Source organism: Falco punctatus, assembly GCF_963210335.1.
Source record: "Falco punctatus genome assembly, chromosome: 3".
NCBI classification, from domain to species: Eukaryota; Metazoa; Chordata; class Aves; order Falconiformes; family Falconidae; genus Falco; species Falco punctatus.
Window position 1 is genome coordinate 50,629,227 of NC_137582.1, and position 15,411 is coordinate 50,644,637.

Consider the following 15,411-nt stretch of genomic DNA (forward strand, 5'->3'; position numbering starts at 1 on the left):
TGCTCAACTCTGACTGCTATATTGCACAGGTGAAATGTCACCAAATGGACTAAAAAAAATATTAAGAATTGTTTTATAATTATCTTGGCAGCACATGTAAGACAGTTATGAGGAAATTGCATTTAACCACGTTTTATGGGTTTAATTTTCTGTTCAATTAATGCAATTGTTTTGCAATTGTTAATTCTTAACTTTAGCCCAAATATTTAATACCAAGGGAGAACAAATTTTTTAAAGAGCTTTATGGTGCTGATTTGTTGTGCATATAATAATAAGATCAGGTTGTTATAAAATGAAGGAATTCTTTATTAAATAGTCAGCTTTACTGATCTTAATTGCAAGCTGCATCTCTACACGGCACCTGTACATTCTGATGTGTTGTCATAACCCTCAGAGCTATGTAAACAAGCAAGTCCTGTCGTGTTGCTGGCTGACTCCAGCAATCACAGAGACAGACAAAGTGATCTCCAAGGAGTCAGGTATACATACGTATATTAAAAAAAAAAAAAAAAAAAGTAAAGAAGGAAGGATCAGTGGTTAAGCAATAGATGATTTTAAATATATACATGTTTAACGGGGAAGAAGGTGAATCACTTTAAAATTCAAAAGGAATACAAGATGAGCAGATCTGAACAGCTGAATTCCTGATTTCAAACCTAGTTTTTACAGGTGCTGGGGGTTTCTGGTTTCCACAGAGGTAAAACTAGCACCTCTGGGAAAAAGCCCACTTCAGTGTCTACATTTTTTTGTCCTGGTTTGAAACTGGGGCTCTCCTATTTTCTTGAGGCTAATTTTGAAACATGCAGCTCTCAACAACAGTTCCTCTGGTTGATCCACAGGTTTTAAAAGAAGATTTATAAGTCAATGCCATGCTGGTAGGAGTACAAGCAGCCAGATTCTTAGCTGGCATAAATCAGCATCATTCCACCAAGGTATATTGTGCAATGTTGATTTACACCAGCTATGAAATTAGCCCACAGTGCTCTGCCATGAAAAAATATAACTCCCGGCAGCAAAGAGGTGAAAACCTTCAAGCTAACCTGATATTTATCTGTCTGGACCAGACAGCTTTTGATCACTGTCGCATTCCCCTTTCATTTATCCATGTAGTGCTCCTTGGCTCCAGAGGTGAAATTTTCAGAAGACACTAATATTAGACTAAACTGCTTACACAGTGGGAGCAGGGTGAAGCTGAAGCTAAGCAGTTTACAAAATCTTGACAATCCACTCATTCCCAAGTTACAATGTGCACTGGGGCTGTTTCTGATGTAATGTGATGTACCCAGAGGAAAAGTGGACTTCCAGGGAAAAGGTAGACTTTCAGCAAAGAGACTGAGGCTGGTGATGTGTCTATAAGGGGAAGACTGAAAAACAAAAGAAGAAATTTTGCCTGGTGATCTCTGCCAGAATTTCAGTTGGACTGTTCATGTACCCATTCTTCAACCATTTGCACCTGTGAAGCTGGTAACATCTCCCTGTAATATTCCCTCAGCCCTTTGTGATACCAGCTTGGATCTTCAAAGAAGCACAAAATCTCGGGAAATAAATATCCTGCATTTTGCACTTCCTTTATTTGCAGCACTTAATAATCCAAAAGCACCTCTTAAACAGAATTAAATTGTTGAGGCAAGCATCATTCTCAGTCCTCTGGCTCTAATGTATGCATTGCAGTGCATGCTTTCATTTGATCAAACCATCTGTAGTAGTAAGGAGAAACAACTTGATTCTAAGTTCAGACTTTGCTTTGAAATAGCCAAAGACTTGCCAGAAAGCAGCCTTTTGAATCAGCCACAGTGTTCTCAGACACTTTGAGAGCCACTGGCAGATAAACCCTCTTAAAACAGTGATTATTCAAGCCTTGCCAGCAATATCTGTCGTGCAGCATACTTTCCTTTGCCTCACCGTGTGATCAGAGAGGAGTTTCCACAAGTTGTTTTCTTATTGATGGAAATCAGAAAATGATGCCTTCACCACCCTTCTCCCAGACTTTCTCGATACCTTTTTCCCAGGGTCAAAACTTTTTAGCCCATGCACAAAAAGCAAACAGAGCTAGCAGACACTGCCATTTTATATATATGTTTGGGTTTTTTTCAGTTTCACTTTTTCTTCTGCTTTTGCTTTGTTTCTACCCAAAAGGCAAAGCAAAATACAAACCAACAGTTTGCTGCGTGGAGACGCAGAGAAGGAAAAGTGGCTTCAGCCACGCTTCCAAGGCTCTGCCTACCTGCGAGCCCTCCCTGAGCTGTGCTGCACAGCTGCGCACACCTGCAAGGTGCTGCGCGGCTCGGGAGGTGTACGTGCTAATGTGAGTGCCCCCCTGTGGTACTGGGCTGCCGGCTGAGGCTCAGGGAAGAAAAGCCACTTGTTACCCTGCAATAACCTGTTCCTGCAGAAGGCATCGGGTTTCACGGCAGGTTAGCTTCCCTCTGCTGCGCGAGCAAAACAATTAGAATAAGCTGATGGAATCACCTTTGGTAAAGCCCATCTGGAAATGCTCCTAGGAGCATGGGAACGAAGCAGTGAAGCTCTTCACAGTGTTGAAGCTGTATTGAACAATGTCATTAAGGGCTGGGTTCAGCCGCAGTTGTGAGTTATTATGGTTTGTTTATTGTTAGCATTGCCCGGCCAGGCCTTTGAGGCAGAGGAGCTTAGTGTGTGAATGGCAGCACCTAAGTGAGAGTCACCACCACTCTTGACTTCTGACTTCAGCACAACTGATGACAGGTCCCAAGTGTGAAAAGAGCTTCTAAGCAAGAGGGGCATCAAAATTCCGGCATCACCTGTGATACCCTGAATTAAGTTTGCACAATCTTGTAGCTGTTTCTCTTCACTGAATGCAATGGCGGCGGCAGCAAGCTGGGGAGAAGCAGTGGAGAACTGGGCCATGTGCTTGAACACTTCCCTTGCCCCAGTATGTAGGGGAGCCACCACATGGTCTTCCCCAACAGAATGTTGCTTTAGCCCATGGGCAAAACTCCCCCAGAGCCTTTCCCCTGAGGCTGGCTGGAGCAGGAAGGGGGAAAATGTGAACCCTTGCAAGGCCTGTCTGTGACCTTTTGCCTTTACTTCTGTTACCTGCTTTGGAAACCAAGGTACTCGGTTCCCCTTCTTTCAGAAAAGCAAAATTGCTGAAGTCTGGATCAAAGCTTTCCTTTCCTGATCTTTCCACCCATTTGCGTTCAGTGTAGCTCTAGGTTCTGGTTCACACCTTGGGAAGCTGCAGAGGAAAAGTCACTTCTATTCACTTTGCTGGGACCTCTTGGTGACCATGTTCCTAATGTCACTTGTTTGACTGCTGACCTTTGCTTTACTGCGGGTAGTCCTTTAATCCATGCCTCCAGTCAGGAATTCCAATAAATATGTTGGATGTTCTCAGTCAACTATGTAATAACTCCATTTTCTCTTGCTATGATAATAATTTGGGGGTGGGGGGTCTTATGTGTAGTACAATGTGGTAAAGAATAGGGAGGATTTTAACCTACATTTTTGGGCAATATAATTTTAATTCCTTAATCTCAGTTATTCTCTGAGAATCAGGGCTGAGACCTTGAGCTTTCACTACTCTTAATGACAGTCTGTGTGAACCACCCCGCCTCTTTCATATCTTCCTTTGGATATTGTGTCAAACTTTCAGAACCCAGGTTTGAAAATGTTGCCCATACCTATTTACTCATGCTTGTAATTAGATAACAGTGATGGGAGGAGTTCATCTTTCTTTTACATGATTCAAGTAAGGGCACGTCCACTACCTTTCTCTGGAAATTACTCAGCCTAATAGCCTTGCTTTTCAAATCTTTTTCTTGACAATCAGATGACTTTAAAAGCTTGCTCTGTTTTCAATTCAAAAGTCATTTCATTCTCTCTTATTAGCCTTTGTGAGAAGCATCTCAGCATTTGAAGGAAATATTAGACCAATAAGTCTTGATTATGAACTCCACAGAGCAAGTTTCCTGACATTGCCTTGTCAAAGTATCTCAAGCATGATTTTTAGAAATTGCTTTAAAACTATTGCATCAAATCTCACCCTACCCCTTCTTAATGCTTTATCTCTCCACTAGGCCTGTGAAAGGGAGAGGTGGTTACTGGCTATTTTGGTGCATATATTAGGACATGGAGATATCCACAGGACCTCACTGCAACTGGTTCCTTACTGGCTTCATTGCTAAAAAGCTCCACATGGCAAGAAATGTATTTTCACTCACTACCAGACTAATATTTCTTTGAACAAGTGACCTAGAATGGTATTTCATCATCAATTCACTGAGCCATCCCATCCCCACAAATACAGTTTCACTTAACAAAATTGCATTTGACGAGTAGTTAATCAGGTTTATGCTTTAATCCCTTTTGGTATTTCAAAGAAAAAAAAATCAAAGCAGCTAAATATTGAGGAGTTAAAATTCACTATGGACTACAAAGTAATATTCTCCTAAGGATTTCAGGAAAAATACGTTTTGGATAAGAGGAGAGGAGATACATGGTACAAATGACATATATGGTTCTTACATATATTAAAACCCATCTTATATGATAAACAAGATTACAAACAAACAAGATATCTCACTATAAAAACAAATATGGACTAAGCCTTTTTAGAGTGCTGTCTGTATATATATCTGTAAAAATCAGAAGTCTGAATGCCCTTTCAGATCTAAGTATAAACAGCTTCCCTGGAGAACTGAACAAGGTTTTTTCAAGTCCCAGGAAAACATCTGAACCATCTTTTTGCCTTGCTGATGGTTACGGTGGTTTGAAGAACTATAGAGTGACGTGCTGAAACTCTGTGAGCTACCTACCCACTGTACCAAGCCCATGCTTTCTAGAATGACAATAAAAGGTGTTCCCCCCCGCCCCCCCACCCCCCCCACCCCCAACAATTCTGGGTTCTGGGCCTCTCAGGAAAAAAGAAGTTATGCTTCTCATTCCTCAACCCCATCCAGCTGTTTTTCATTTCTGCATCAGAAGTGTCCATGATGTTCTGTCTGCCAATATGCAATATGCTACTTGTACATCTGTGAGAAAACTTGCCCTGCCCTGCCCTTAATCGGAGAAGGTTCAAAATATCCTTGAGCAACAGTGACTCTATAGGATTGCAAAAGGGAACCGTTAAATGCCAGCCACCATCCCTTTCCTTGTATGTTCTAAGAGAGTGTTGTCATAGCATCTTAGAAATATTGCCTGGAGGGAAAACCTCTGGAGGTTGTCTAGGCCAGCTACAGACTGTGGCCAACATGAGGTCAGGTCAGCCGTTGATTTGCTAGATGAGTCTTAAAAACTTCCACAGGTCGCAATTCCACCAATCCTTCAGATATGCTGTTCCAGAGCCACGCTCTCTGCTGATTAATAGTTTTCAAAATTTTTAGTCTGAACCTCCCTAGTCACAACTTACAATTATGTCCCCTTGAATGTCTGTTTCCTCATGTAACTACCCTGTTTGTCTAGTAACTAACAAATAGTTGTCTGGAAAGAGCTTGGTTCATATCTTTTTTATTTTCTTTCCAGAAATTGTAGGATACATTTGATCATCTCTTTTTCTTCTCTATCAAATGAGACAAGCCCATGTCCCTCGGCCCTCTCTAATACACTGTGTGCTCTACAACGCTCAGTATGTTAGTAGCCTGACACTGGACCTTATCCAGTTTCTCAATATCTCTCTTTAACTGGAAAAACCAAATCTGGCACAGTATTTCAGGTGCAGCCTCACCAATGCCAAGTAGAGATAGATCCCTCAATCTGCTGTCTAAGCTCCTCCTAATGTAGCATGTGGTTTCCCTTATTTACACTGAGAGCACGTTGCTGGGTTATATGCCATTTGGCACCTGTCATAACCCTCAGGTCCTCTTCCACAGTGTTATTTCTCAGCCAGTAATTTCCCAGCCTGCACTGATGCAGAGGGTTACCCCACCCCAGGTGCACAACTTTGCACTTCACGCAGCTTTTGTTGGCTGAGATCTGAAGTTTCTCTTGGCCCTTGCAGTTCTGCTGCACTGCGTGTCAACCGCTCCCCCTGACGTGCCACCATCCACAAATCTCCAGAGGGTGTATTTTGTCAAATCATCCAGGTCACCGATGAAGATACTAAACAAATAATCCTAGTATCAGCCCTTTGGTTACTGTACTTATTGCTGGCCAACAAGCTGATCTCAAGCCATCAGTTACCACTCTTGGAGCCTGTCAATCCTGCTGATTTTCAAGTCTTCTAATAATTCACCCATCCCACATTGCCTCAAACTACTATGCAAAACACTGTGGGAGATTGTCTCAAAAGCCTTTCAAGATATATTGCATTCACTACTCTTCCTTCATCCACTGTCATTTCACCACAGAAGGCAATCAGTTTGGTGAAGCATGGTGCCCTTGGTATTTCTATGTCTACTGTTCCTCGTTACATTCTGGTCCTTCATGTGTTTGGAAATGGAGTCTAGGAGGATGTACCCCATGATTTTTTCAGACACTGAAGTAAAGCTGACCAGTAGCTCCCCAGATGGTCTTCTTGCCTGTGTAAAGATGAGCTTAACGTTAATCTTTTTCCAGCTATCAGGAATTATCTTCAGCCGCAATGGCTTTTCACTGAGGACAGACAGCAATCTTGCAATCATGTCTGCACCCTCAACACCTTCAGGTACATCCCACCAGCTTCTCCCTAACATTTTGTTTTCCTGTTGTTGGCTGCCTCTCCCACTCCCATTTATACCTGTACGCACAGAGGTCTGGGAGAGGGCTCTGCCTTTGAAGAATGAGACAAAAAATGTGTTGAGTACTTGAGCATTTCCCATGCCATGAAGTCTGGGAACCTCAACAATCGTTTATAGAGTGTGGTGTTGCCACTCAGTGCACACATCAATTCTTACATGGTATCTTGGTCCTTGTAAGTTTGGAGATTAAAGTCGTCATGGAGATGGTCTTTTAGCCCTGAATACTGCTTAGAGTTTAACAGCCAGTAGCCATTATCTACAAAATCCCCAAATTAAGGCAATAAATGTTAGGTGGAACAGGAGAGATCACTTAACTCTACTGTTCCACACATTACTGGATGTACACATCTATACAAAGGGACATTTTCAAAGGAATAAAGGAAATTAGGCTGCCAACTCCCTCTTTGAAAATCAATAGGCATTGCCATTTTCAGCCACTAATGTAGGTGTTTAACTTAGAAGATTGTCTTCTGGTTCAGTCAAAGGAGAGAAAGGCTTCCAGGAGGCAATTCAGTGTACCTAAAAGATAGGTCTCCATAGTGGAAAAGCTATGAGTTGAGGTGGAAAGCAAGCAGGGATGAGAAGGGGTGACTGTCTCCTTAGATGTTCTTCATATTTTTTTAAAAGGTAAATCCAGTATTCGTACCAAATGTGCAGTGTTCCTACTTCACTCTGGTCTTAAATGTCATACTCTCTCACTTATGAAGATAAACTTCTCTTACAAAATGTTCAAACACAGTTTTTTGCTCCACAACTGCATCTTTTTTCCACAAGAGGGAAAATAGAAGCACATACTTAATGCGCCAGTGCCTAGATAATTTTTTTAAGGAGGGCTAAGTAAAAGAATGATAGATAAAAGCAGGATTTTCCCAGCATATTAAAAAAAAAATCCTTTTTATTTGTCATTTTTTGGAAAGGAGAGCATGACAAGCATCTTTGATGTGGAAGAAAAGCTTGTTTGTATATGTTGGAGAAATTATTCAAGGACAGTTCACTCATATAAAAAATTACCCCTGCATTACTGCCAAGGTCAATGAGACCTAGAGCGACCTGCCACAAAATTGTAATTCTGTCTGCTTGTTTGGCCAGTTTATCCCTTTTCTCTATTTCCTTTTGGCACTTTGGAGACAACTAACACTCCCTCAGTTCCAGTGTACTTGGCACTTTACCCAAGATGTATGACAGTCCCTCAGAAGGATAATACTGACCTTATGAGGTCATTTTTTCCCACTCATTCTTTGGAGGTAGGTACAAAGTCATGATACTATATTGCCTATACATCAGTTGACAGGTGCCATCTTTTTTTCCCTAGTTGTATCCCCAGCTCTTTTACTAACTTCCACTAAGTCTTAGTACTTTAGCTGTTTATGCTTCATATGATCATAATTAGTTGCATCTTGCCATGGGTTTTATCTGCTGCTTATGAAAATCTGTTCCCCATCTCATGGGTCTCAGATCTTATGCCTGTCTAAAATACTACTGTTGATAATGTTAGGTATTGTACACTTTTTATGGTTAGTATGCTCGTGACACCACTTTTATTGCGGTGCAGTTCTGTTCTTTCCCCTCCCTCTAACTCAAGGAAAATGGAAGCTGTACCTTAAAAAACTCACAGGCCACGTAAAACTACCAGTGACATCAACTGGAGCCAGTTAGGTACATCAGAGGGATTAAAAACTGATAAGAGAGGGAAGGAGTAGGACTACTTTTTCATTTGTACATTAACCACACATTCCTCATCACTCATCTTTTTTGAATTCTTGGTTATAGTCAAATGACCTTAATTATATGGTAGCCTTTGTTATCTAGGAAATGAAATACAAATAAGACTTTGTTACAAAGGACAAAGACAACACCAAAAGTAATAATCACAAAGCAAAGAAAATCCTTTTAACCACCCCCACCAAACCCCAAAGAGAGATGCTGCAATTTTATTTACGCTGTAGACTGTAGGAACTAGTAGGTGAAATCAATGGAATGTGCCTCATAAAGACTGAAAAGAAAGAGCATATTCTTTCTCTATGTCCATAAGAACTATGAATGCAAAATTTAAGATGGTAATGTACAATAGATTTTCATTTTCATACAGTAATTTAATCTTACTGAGAGCACAAAAATCTCTTCTGATACAGTTTCATTTGCCCAGTTATTTACTTTTCCTAACATTGAGTACTTATCAAGTGAAAAATGTCATGTGAAAGCAGTGTATGCATGCATTTAAGTGTATGGAAATTTATCAAGGACATTGACTTCCCCCTTAGCACTAACCACTTCAGCTTAACTGTGCATCATGTGTTGGGGTCACAGCTGCATGCCCCTCCACTGCCCTCCCAGTCAAAAGATCCTATCGCCTCAGCGTATGTCCCCGCATAAATGCATATGTATGCACACGTATGGACACTTAATGCATGCACATATACGTATTCACACATACATAGTGCCTCAGTTTACCAGAGCCCACTTGAACAACTGGACAGAGATAGTATATGGTTAAAAGTGAGCTGAGTGAAGTAACAGTCATTTGGAGCTCCAGGAAAACCAAGTGTTTCATATGGAAGGGATGGCATGGAGCAAGTTTTTATGTCACTACTATAATATTAAGAAATCTTACCTAATTTCTTTAATTAGTCCTTTCCCATTGTGCCTATAGCCCAAAAGGTTTACCTACCTGAGCTCAAAAGGGTGGAATGTTTTGGCAGCCACATTAAGTTGCTTTTAATTGAGGTTTTTGGCTGTCTGCTTACATTTCTTTACTATACCTAATGTTGTGAATGTTACATAATAAAATTTTGCACAATTCTTTTTTCTTGGTTGCTATACTAACTAAATCCAGACCAAAGTGCCACTGAGATATTGAGAGTCCTACCAAAATGTAAATTAGCCCTCTGTCCATATGAGAATTTATAATTACTGCAAACTTTCAGATTTTTGTGGGGAGTTAAAAGTGCAGAGAACATCAGGTCCGGACTGACACTGTCCAGTTGTGAATTATTGGAAACACAGTCTTCCCCATCACTAAAAATGCACAAAAGCTTATGTAAAACCCATGGGGAAGGCAAAAGAAGAGAGCTTGATAGCAGCTGAAAAGTTCAAAATTAAAACCCAATTAAAATTTTGTGAAAAGTGATTTGGTTTTTTGATACCTAAACAAACAGTGTATGTATTACATGACAAATCCACTTTTTAAAAAATATTACTACCAACTTTACCAGTCAAACACTTTGCAATATCAGCCACTTATAAATATTAAAATTATCACAAAACGAGAACTGAAACACTTTTACAAAAGCTCCAGGGCCACCTTTTGAACATTTACATTCTTTTTAAGACTCCAGAGAGAAAGATGCTTAAGGCTAGCTGTGTCTTTGAAAGGCATCAGAAGCAACTCCATATAAGTTGATGGTGTTAGGTTAGGGTAAAACCAGATTCATAGTTAACATCTATATAAGGCAGATACAAGAAGATAGCACTGAGCTTCAGGGCTCGTGTGGACAGGAGAGCCCAGGCTGGAGCTAGAGTATGAGTTTGGTGAACACGGTACAACCATATGCTATCATAGCAGTGTGGGTACTCTTTGTACACAGCTAGGGTGGCTTTAAAGAATAAAACCTACTCTAGTTGCAATGCATTTTTTCAAACTCATTCTGTACCATAGAAAACCTGCCCTAGGCTCAGTACAACTGCAAAAGAAAAACTTCAGTAGTCACCACCAACTTCTATAAACACAATTTGCACTATGTGTAGCTGAGCCCTCCTCACCAAGCAAAAAGCACTTTGGAGCTACCAATTATGATATGAAATGTCAGCTGAAGTTTCTCTAATGAACTTCTTCCTATCATATGCTTCCTACTGGTATTATATTCATTTATTGATATGATTTGGGACTTTCATTTCCTCAGAGTTAAATCTGAAAATCTCAGAGGGCCTTTTGAGTTAGAGAGAGGGGCATAAAGGGGGCCTCCTCCAAAAGAGGAATGTGGAAGGGACAGCTGGCTTCCTCCTAGGCTTCCTGTCTTCATATGATGACACAACTGGACTAAGCCAATTCTTTTCCGCAACTCTTTTACCTAACACAAGGGTACACAGAGGTGTGCAGGCACCCATGGGGGAGAGGACTTACAACAGAATTGGGATTAATGACCTGATATCACATGTCCTGGCTCTCCCATCAAGTAATGCCATACCTTCCCCTAAACAACTCATCGCTGCTTTCCCGCCTTCTTGCTTTGTCTGCCTCTAAACAGGACTTCCCCTTCTGCTATATCATCTGCTTCTGGGGCTTTCCTTTTTGTTCCCACTCCTGCTCACTCCTCACCAGTTTTATTAAATGTGTAAGAAATCACTCTGTTTGCTCTCTTGTGTCCTCAGTCTTCCTCCTAGTGACACAGCCTGACACAGTATGGTTTCCTGCCCAAGTTCTACAGTCCTACTATGCACAGCTGCTTTTCCTCCTATCTTTCTCCTGCTGCCTACTTCTCTGCTGGTGTCCCTCCTGGGATTGTCCCCTACCCAGCTGTCCCACAAGCTTTCTGCTACACAGCAGCTGTGTACAGCTGCATACAATATATAACCCCAGGGTGGGCTGCATGGTGGTGCTTGCAGACACATAGCTATGCTGGTGATTTTGTAAATAAAATGGATGGTTTCGTAGAAATGATCCCACGTAGCAGTGTGCTCCACAGTTAGCACTTGAACCAATGTTCCTGGCCTACCATCACCTCTTTCTTTCAATCCTTCCTGCTCCAAGTTCAAGTGATAGTTGGGCATGGATTTTTTCTGAAGTCATCAGCACTCCTTACAAGTGGAGGTTATTAAGAGATAATACTTCTGTCCCTGAATCTCTTCCCAGCTGCTCCTTGTTGTTGTTCCTAGCTTCATAAATTCACTTCTAAATCTCATATCCTTCATTTTAGCCTGACTAAAGGTTTCAAAACAAATCTGAGCATATCTGGACTATTTACTTGCTATATATAGACCAAAATAAAATCCCCAGCTACAGCGTGAGCTAGTGAGAACATATGGAATGCTTCACAGATCTTAGCAAGAAACAACTAGCTATGGAAAAGTGTAATTAACTCATAGGAAGGCTACTGTGACGTGAAGGAACAATTTCTACCAGGTTCTGCTGCTGGATCTGGTTCGATCTTATAGAATACTGTACTCTGATATAGGGAACTTCTGAAACTTTTGGAAACTTTCACATACATACAGACACACGCATATATATAAGGCATAAAGTATAAAAATGTTAGAGGTGCTGAATTTGAGCCACAGTTGTGGATGAACCTTGGGGAGGAAGGGGGAATACCATAATTTTGGTAATGCTTCTGTTTAAATTAGCAAGTCAATTCTAACAAAATTCAAGGTATAGGAATACTGAGAGCTGAGAGTGATGCCTCGGAAACAGAATTTTCTGTTTTCTCTACAGAATAAGGTCTGACTTATTTTTCCTTTATATGAAATAATTGCTTAAAAAATCATTCCTACTGCAACCAAAAAGTTTAGTAAATACATACGGTCACGTCATTGACATTTCAAATATGCTTTATTGACCATGGTGAAAAAAAACAACCAAAGGATAGGATAGGGTAGGGCAGGGTAGGGTAGGCTGGAACAGAACAGGAGAGAATAATTTCGACTTCCAGAACTTCCATATGGGTGGCTACACATACTGGCTCTAATCAAACTCTTGGCAGAAATGAGGGAAGTATTGGAGACAGTATGAAAAATCGGAAAAACTTTGAAGTGCAGACTTTGAATTTCAGTACCACTGCCACATATATGGGAATCTTCAGAAATGCTGCTAAAATTTGGTATAAGGTAGAAAATATAAGTGCTGAAAAACACAGTAGTCATTGAAGAAAAGTTACAGTCAGCTTAAAAGTAAACTAAACAAAGCCAACTACTGCTCCACACATTCTCAGCTGATACATTAATACACAGCAAATAGGTATGAAATGTCTGAGAAGAAACACAATATAGAGAGGATCTGATGAATTAGAAAAGAACAGTGACAAAACTGGTTTTATTAATTTCACCAGCATCCCTAAACACTCTGAGCAGATCCTCAGCTAATTTGCAGCAGCTGAGGTTCTGCTCCCAAATTTTGGATATTGGGCACTATTTAGCAGTATTTGATCTAAGGTTTCTTCCTATTTTATTGTTAATAATCAGCTCCAGTGCACTGGCTATGGGCCACCGATAGGTGAAAAGTCAACAGACATTGCAATATGTTTGTCCTGTTTCAGGCTAACATTTGCAGGCCGCACCTTGCAGAAACGTTATTATGGGAGTTATTAAAAATCTATTTTTGTTGAAAACAATGCAAACGGAAGGAAGTGAGCCTGTCAGGAGACCTATTTCCTATTCAAGCCGACAGGTAGTTGGAGAATGGCCATCTGGAGTTTAAAAATTGCCAGTCAAGCCTCTCGGATCTGTCCCTTCCTGGATTAACACACTAGCTCTGGATAGCGCAGCGATGTTGTCATGGCATGACAAACAAGAAGCGACTTTCTGGTGGGGGAAGGAATCGAAGGAAGTTAGTTAGCCATGAGAAAACTTGTTTGCTTTTGCAGCGCTAATAGCCAAAAGGCAAACACTTGGACAAGATCCATTCATCTGGAAACATTTTTGTGTCGTGGGAGTGCCGAGGTACTAAGCATGAGAAGCCACGAGGCGAGGGCTCAGCCACTGGCACGGCACCCCTGCTACAGCCCACCTGCTGCCCCACAGCCAGATAGGCCAGCATCCTGGCGCCCATTGATCCTGGCAAAACAGATCATTCCTCCTGCCCACGGTTCCAGGGTACTAAACATTCATTTTCTGAAGACTGGAAAACTCTCCACCTGAAGCCCCGAGTCCTGCTGCTCCTTCTACAAGGATTTGTGCAGGGCCTCATCCCTCCAGTCAAGTGAGTCTAACAGAATCACAGCCCGCCTGGAAAGTGAGTGAAAGCTTCAGGAGAGAAAAATTCAGCAGCCCTCCATTGCCTCCCCCTGCAGCCAACCACCCTTTTTTGCACCGTGCTCTGTTAACAGGGTTACCCTACAGTTTTAGGCTTAACATGACATAAGACTTCTGAGCTAAAGTTCATTTTCCTCACTGATGAGTGAAGAGGAAACTACCCACGCAACTGGTTTGCTTGGCTTGTTGCAGTTCTTGTGTTGGCTCCAGCAAAAATTTCTTTTCACCTTCAGCATCCTTAACCTCCTGGCTAGGCAAAACATCACACTCCAAGGGTCTATCACCAGAGCACGGCTTGGCAAAAGGTGTGTGTTGCAAAATACCACCTGACCTAAAAAAGCCTTTACATAACAGTAAGCTGTCACACTTTTACAATCTCCCCTGCATATGTATTGTGTGCCTCAGTAGTTTATAGAATACACATACCACAAAGGCAGAGTTTCGTCAGTAGAAGCTAGAAAAAGAGGCATAAAATAAAGAAGTTAGAAAGTTTTGGAAACACTTCCATTGGACAGGGTTGAAAATTATGGAGGTTAGTAGGGTTTTTTTCCAGCTGTTAAAATCATAACATTTGGGGGGAAGATTACCAAACTCTTCTGCTCACCAGAAAGTGTAAGCACTGTGTACTTGGGGTGGGGGGTGGGGGGGTGGGGTGAGGTCTATCTTTGAAAATGTTGACAAGCTCGAGGAGAAAGAGCTTGCTTTCTCTCCACCAGACTTTTGGGCCCCATTTCAGCACCCTGCTGAATCGGGACCTTCGTGTGCTGAACAAGGGCAGCTGGTATTATTGAATATTAACATGGTAAGGTAATCCCTCAGCAATCCATGACACTTATGTTTTTGGTTTTACTTAAGTTGTAATTTTCAAAGTTGGACAGGCTTGGAGGAAAAAAACCACCTGGCAAACAAACAAACTTTAAAAATTAAAAGAATTTTCCAAGTTTGCTGGATTTGCAAGCCTAGGCATACTGCAGTTTAATTACTAGTCAATGAAGGAGAAACAATTACACACCAGAAAGTAACATTCAAGAACTCATGAAATGTGGCCCCAATGTGTTTCTAATTTTTTTTTTAATACATGAAGGACTCGGCTGCCATGGTGATAGGCAAATAAAATAAATAATTATAACAAATATTCCACAAATCGGAGTTGTGAAATCTGTGAACAACATGTTATTTTCTTCTTCCATCCTCTTTACTCCAGTTTGGAGGAAAGAGCTGGTCAAATGTGCTCTTTGAGCCTAAACTTGTCTGTTCCTCTTTTATATTCTTTATAACTGTTCTAATGTACACTGCCAGCTGGAAGGGATAAGGTGATGCAAGGTGAGAGTCTGATCTCAAAACTACTTTTGTAGAATGTAGAAATATGCATGAGACTTACAGAGATACTGCTCTTTACCCCAAAGAACTAACTACAATAAAAGCTACCTACATGCTACCTAAAGATGCTTAGACTTGCATGCAAAGTGTGTATTTCTTACCTTCTTCATTTAATCACATGAAAATACATGTCATCAGAGGGACCTTAGGCTATCCATCTAACCATAAAATCAATTTTCTTCCTGTATTTGCAGTGCAGAGATCCCATGCTGAACATTCCTTTACATTTCAGTTGCCCTGTTGGATTTCACGTGTGGAGTTTATACCTGGGGTATTTCAAACTCTGTTTACTGTTTTTCTTTTTCTAAAACGTGTTCTTCACCCCAGCTGAATGCTCATATTCATTGTTTGAATGGCACGTTTTATACTCGGC

General features: G+C 41.0%; 1 long non-coding RNA gene across 1 annotated transcript in view; it reads right to left on the reverse strand.

The window, feature by feature from the left end:
* Positions 1-15,411, reverse strand: part of LOC308061489 — a 43,225-nt gene continuing 27,814 nt past the window's right edge. The window contains exon 3 of the long non-coding RNA XR_013927251.1: positions 1-15,411. This exon is cut by the window's right edge and continues 22,116 nt beyond it. This is a non-coding gene — a long non-coding RNA (uncharacterized lncRNA).